The 6000-nt window shown below is 46.8% G+C and overlaps 1 protein-coding gene across 3 annotated transcripts in view; it reads left to right on the top strand.

Annotated features, from left to right (window-relative positions):
• The window catches only part of LOC117652972 (cytochrome P450 6a2-like), a 221462-nt gene that overhangs the window by 211405 nt on the left and 4057 nt on the right, over positions 1-6000 (top strand). The gene's annotated exons all lie outside the window — the stretch shown is intronic.

Genomic DNA, 6000 nt, shown 5'->3' with positions numbered 1-6000 from the left:
AGAACGAGAATTGTACAAACCACAACGACCCCTGGACGGCACAGCACTCATCATATGCCGGCTCCATTGTACTTCGTACAACAATTGTTGTACTTGAAAAGTACACTAAATTCCTGATAAAAAATTTGCCTGAAATTTGTGTACTTTTGTTGTGGTTATTTCCTGCGGTGCGCCTGGGGAGCCAGAAATTTTTTTCAGCTTTCTGTGGTCACGTTAAATTACTATTTTCTTTTTCGTGCACTGAGAAAACCTCTCAAATTTTTCAGGCCTTACAAAGCAAAGCAGTTTGTTAAAACAAAGCATGCATACACAAGCTTACAAAGAAAATACTTCGTAATTTACGAACTATTTCTCCGTATCACAAATTGAGTTGATTCTTATTGGTCGCTTGCAGGGCGCCGAGTGGCGGTCGCTGCGCCACAAGCTGACGCCCACCTTCACGTCGGGCCGGATGCGCGCCATGTTCCCCCTGGTGAGCGCGTGCGCCGACGAGCTGCAGCACGTCCTGGCCGCCGAGGCCGCCGCGGGCAAGCCCGTCGAGATGTTCGAGCTGCTGGCGCGCTTCACCACGGACGTCATCGGCACCTGCGCCTTCGGCATCCAGGTGAGTGCCACAAAAACCACTCCCATCGGGTTTGTATCTCACTAAATGTTTTTGTACAAATTTTGTACGAGACATCACAGTTTTTTCTGGACACGAATTTTTCGTACAAATTTGTACAAAATTTTGCCCAATTTTGTACAAAAATTGCGAAAAATGTGCAGTTTTTCGTAGGAAAATTGTACGAAAATTCCGTGTGCACAAGTGATGTCTCGTACAAAATTGTACATAACATTTTGTGTGTGCACTGCTAAAATTTGAGTTGTTACTTGATGACAATGTCGGTAACTTTCCTTAGAACAATGTCATCAAATCAATTGACGACACTGTTGTCACGCCTATGCAATAAGTATAGGAGCTTTGATGAAATGTCATCAATTTGTAAAGGGATTATCATCATTTGAAAGCGATGAAAATATCATCCACGTTTTTTGTCAAGAAGTGACAAACAGTTTTCACAGTGACATAACCCTCCCAGGGACGTGGGGGAAGATGCGACGGGGTCTGGTCGAAGCGGTCAGAATCCTTCGACACTGGAACAGAAGTACAGTCTTTGCCCAAGTCTTAAAACCGGCCGTAAAATGAATCACTCATGCGATTGGCTTAAAACTGCATCGGTCACCGGCCACACTGCAAAGCCAGTGGTAAGTTTACTTGCCACGAATTTGGCAAGCCGTTTTGAACGCCAAAATTTGGCAAGCTTTGGTCGGATATCTTCACAAGCTTGCCAAATTTTGGCAAGCTGGGGAGTATTTCCAGGCCAAGCTTGCCAATTTTTGGCATTCAAAACGGCTTGCCAAATTTGTGGCAAGAAAACTTACCACCGGCTTTGCAGTGTACTCAATGTTTTTGGACAAATTTTTTCTACGAGACGACCTGAACTAACCCAAACTGACGTTTCTCATCTAACATTTTCTCTCTTGCAGGCCAACGCGCTGAAGGACCCAAAAGCCGAGTTCCGTCTCATGGGCAAGGAAGCCTTCGAGGTTTCCAAGCTGGCGATGATTTTCGTCATTGCCGTGCCCCAATTGCTTCCATTCTTCAAGAAGGTCTTCTCCGTCCGTCTGCTCCCCAAACATGTGTCAGACTTCTTTGACGGGTCAGTTCCTGCACACAAAATCTATGTGTGTACTCAGCACACACTTCTAGGTGCGTGCTTACAAGCATGCACTTCTAGGTGTGTACTTGCCTAAGCACGCACCTAGAAGTGTGTGCTTGAATGAGCACACACTTGTAAGTGTGTGCTTAGTGAGTACACACTTGCGAGGTGCATTGCGCGGCATAGGGAAAACGCATGCACTTCTATGTGTGTACTCACTAAGCACACACTTACAAGTGTGTGCTCATTCAAGCACACACTTGTAGGTGCGTGCTTGGCAAGTACACACCTAGAAGTGCATGCTTGTAAGCACGCACCTAGAAGTGTGTGCTGAGTACACACATAGATTTTGTGTGTGCCGCTTGGTTATATTTCCTCGTGGTAACATTTTACAATGACACTCTGCAAACTCTACAGTGTGCTCAGTACACTCTGTTCAGCGTGTACTCACAAGCACACTCCTACGAGAGTGTGCTCAGCTGAGTACACTCTAACGAGAGTGTGCTTAGCTGAGTACACTGCAACGAGAGTGTGCTTAGGCGGTACAATATATGCAGCTGAGTACACGTTCGTGGGAGTGTACTCGTGAGTACACGCTGAAGAGAGTGTACTTATGAGTACACGCTAAAGATAGTGTACTCATGAGTACACTCTAAAGAGAGTGAGTACACTGTTGAGTTTGCAGAGCAGTCAAAAGAACGTAACAACCTGTTTGTCTCATCCTAAAGATGAAACACGTTTACGCACGTAACTCTTGTGGACTTTTTTCATAATTAGGCAAGCACACGTAAGATCTGTACAATATTTATGCATCACTGTTTACATTTTATGCATCCTCCTGCATAGATTACATACAATGATGAATAATATTGTCCGTCGAACATGTATTTAGGGCAAATTGGGTTCGTTTCGGGGCTCAGTCCAGGCTCAGGCCGGGGCTTCAGAAATTGGGGCTTGGGTGGGGGGCTCAAGTCTGGGCTCAGAACAGGGCTCTATCCAGGCTCGAACCGGGGCTCTGGATATCGGGGCTCGAGTTGGGCTTAGGCGGGGCTCAGGTCGGGGGCTCGAACAAGACGGGGCTCATGTCATGCCCAAACATTTGCTTACCCCACCCAGGACTGACGTTCTCATTAATACTCTAATTGTGATCACCTCGAAGGTGTTTTCATTGTTGCAATTTGAAGGCCGAATAACTGTCGTTTTCCCATCGTACACACTATGACTGAATTTCAACTCACACTAGTTAAATTTATTTCCTGCAGAGTGTTTCAAGAGACTATGCAGCACCGCCAGAAGAGCAACATATTGCGTCACGACTTCGTCGACTTACTGCTGCAAATCAAGACCAAGGGGCAGTTGGCAGAGGATGACGGCACCCTCAGAGCGGAGGCCGCGGGTAAGACTGCACAAGGATTTAGAGTGTAACCAAACCGAGGGGTGAATCACTCTGCCTTCTGGTATACACATGAGTACATGAGCACGGGTGAGTACACCTTGCTTTTCTTATAAATTTCACATTTGAAAACATTTTAAGGCTTTATTTAGCGTTTTAAACGGCACTCAACGCCAAATCGGTCGTAAACCTAGTGAATTTCGTCCTTTTGAAACTAGTGAGTACACTGGGTACGGGAAAATTTGTACACATGAGTACACTAGTGATTCACCCCTCGAACCAAACTGCTCCAGCGTCATGGCGTCTAAATCTGATTTGCGGTGTCCAGGCGGCATCGACGAGGACCTGCTGCCGGCGCAGGCCTTCGTGTTTTTCATGGCGGGCTTCGAGACGTCCTCCAGTGCACTGGGCAACCTCATGACGGAGCTGGCGCACAACCCGGACGTGCAGGACAAGGCGCGCGCCGAGGTGGAGCGCGTGCTGGCCAAGCACGGCGGCAAGCTCACCTACGAGGCGCTCGGCGAACTCACCTACATGGACCGCATCATCGACGGTAAGCAGGGTTCCGCACACTGAATGTTATGTACAATTTTGTACGAGATATTATAGTTTTTTGTGCACACGAAGTTTTTGTACAATTTTCGTACGAAACTGCACGTTTTTCGCCATTTATAACCTTTCTGAGAGCGAGGGCGGGGAGTCAGACGAGTCAGACAGAAAATTAGGACCGGGCGATGAATTCTATTTTCAGACTCGCGGGGAATAAACCTTGTCAAGTCTGAATTTTCAGACCACCGCGTCTGAAATTTTTTCCAGACTACAAGGTCCATATTTTTAGACCTGCGGTCCTAATGTTAGGGCTGCAGTCTGAAAACGAGATTCAGACGGTCAAGTCTAACACCTTCGGTCTGAATCTTCAGAATTTTTTTAACGGTGCAAAGAGCCTCAAAGTAATGACTAAAACTAATTGTAGCAAAAAATCTTGAAAATAATGTGCGCAATTAAAGTCAAAATTAACTTGCACAACCCTGGCTCCCTGCTGCTGCGATAGTGGGTGCAGTGGCAGAGACCGAAGGAGGCTTGGCCCGGCGCTACCTACTCACTCTCACTCCCCTTTTCCGAGTTCGTTAACCCGCTTGTTGCCGGGCTGTACCGAGGAAGCAATAGAAGACCCCCGGCGCCGCACGCGTTCCCAGAAAAGGCTGCCCGCGTATCGCCGGCACCGGCCGGCACCGACGCAGCAATTTGGGCAGCGAGTCAAGGCCACTCGGCCCCAGCACGCTGTCGCGTCCGTGGCCGGCCTGTGGCCGTGAGGGCCCAAAAACGTGTCAGCGCCTGGTCGTTTCTTCTACACACCAAATGTTTTTGTACAAATTTTTTAACGAGGCGTCAAATATTTTTTTGCAGATGAACTTTTTGTACAAATTGGTACCCGATCTTGTAAAAACATGGGACATTATGTACAGTTTTTCACCCGATAATTGTGCAAGAAGCTCATCTGCAACAAAAAAATTGTTATGTCTCGCACAAAATTGTACATTACATTAGTGTGACAACATCGCTGTGAGGCTAGTGACTCACTGAATATTTGTATATAAATTTTGTAGGAGGCTTCATGGCTTTTTCTACGGCCTTTTTGCATAGATTGGTCGCGACTTTGCTGCGTACTGCTAATTTTTAAACAAGGTAGGTTTACGCCAGACCGCGTCTTGTCGTAACAGGCTTCGCGATGTCTCGCTGCCTGTTCCTCCAATCCGCGCCTGGCGTACCTACCTTGGCCTGCGGCGCTAGGCTGCCTTCGGCAGGCAATGCTTGTCCATCATCAGTTACTTCTGAACTGTTGCATGCTGGGCGCCCCCCAGACCCCCCTTCATTCTAGATAGAGGTGCTTCATCTACAAGTTACACGATCTTGACCCTTGTAACTTTTCAACTTGTCGAGGCTGGGGAGCTCCGCCCCTCAGACCTCCCTTTCATCCAGACAGGAGAGATCTACCTGCTGAAAGCTAGATTTTTCGCCGTTTTTAGGTGTTTTTCGGCTATAAAAACTGAACCAGTTGAGCTAGGATGGTGAAATTTCGCGTATGCCGAGCCAGGAACATACCCAATAACCCTGCAAAATCTCAGCCAGATCGGCCGAGCCGTTCAGGAGGAGTAGTGTACACACACAGACAGACACACACACACACACACACAGACAGACAGACAAAACTTTTCAACCGCACTGGAGTAACAGGCTTCGCTGTCGCTCAGCCAAAAATCCGATAACTCCGGCCGAGGCCGAAGCTAAGGCCATAGCCGGGTCACGCTTTGTGCGGGGAGCGCCGGGCATGTAGGCAACACATCGGGCACGCTCTACGCCGGGCCTGTCACCACGTACTTCACACTAAGTGCATTTTGTACGAGACATCATAGTTTTTAGTGTACACGAACTTTTCGTACTATTTTGTACGAAATTTGCGGAAAATGTGCAGTTTTTCGTACGAAAATTGTACGAAAATTTCGTGTGCACCAAAAACTGTCATGTCTCGTCCAAAATTGTAACATTTAAGGTGTATACTCTTGTAAACTTTTTTAAGCATAAATATGCATGCACAGACACCTACGGAAGCTGTGTACAGTATTATTGCTATACATAAATTATTCACAATAACGCAAATCATTGTGCATAGCATATGCAAGTACCCGGAAATGCAGAATTATGCCTAAAGAAGTTTACAAGAGTTAAGTGTACGGTGAGCATACGGTGGTCCCCTGCTCTCTTTCTTTTCCTACGTCATTGACAATTCTTTATATTTTGTTGATTATTCACGGCATGTATCAAATCAAAAACTACTGGTAAAAAATTGAATCTTTCGAGGGCTTTGTTCATCTTTGCGGTACTCTAAGGTGGTTTCCATTCGCTTAT

The sequence above is a fragment of the Thrips palmi genome, unplaced genomic scaffold, assembly GCF_012932325.1.
Source record: "Thrips palmi isolate BJ-2018 unplaced genomic scaffold, TpBJ-2018v1 HiC_scaffold_8, whole genome shotgun sequence".
NCBI lineage: Eukaryota > Metazoa > Arthropoda > Insecta > Thysanoptera > Thripidae > Thrips > Thrips palmi.
The sequence above is the reverse complement of the archived record's forward strand: the minus strand, read 5'-3'. Positions and strand labels throughout refer to the sequence as shown.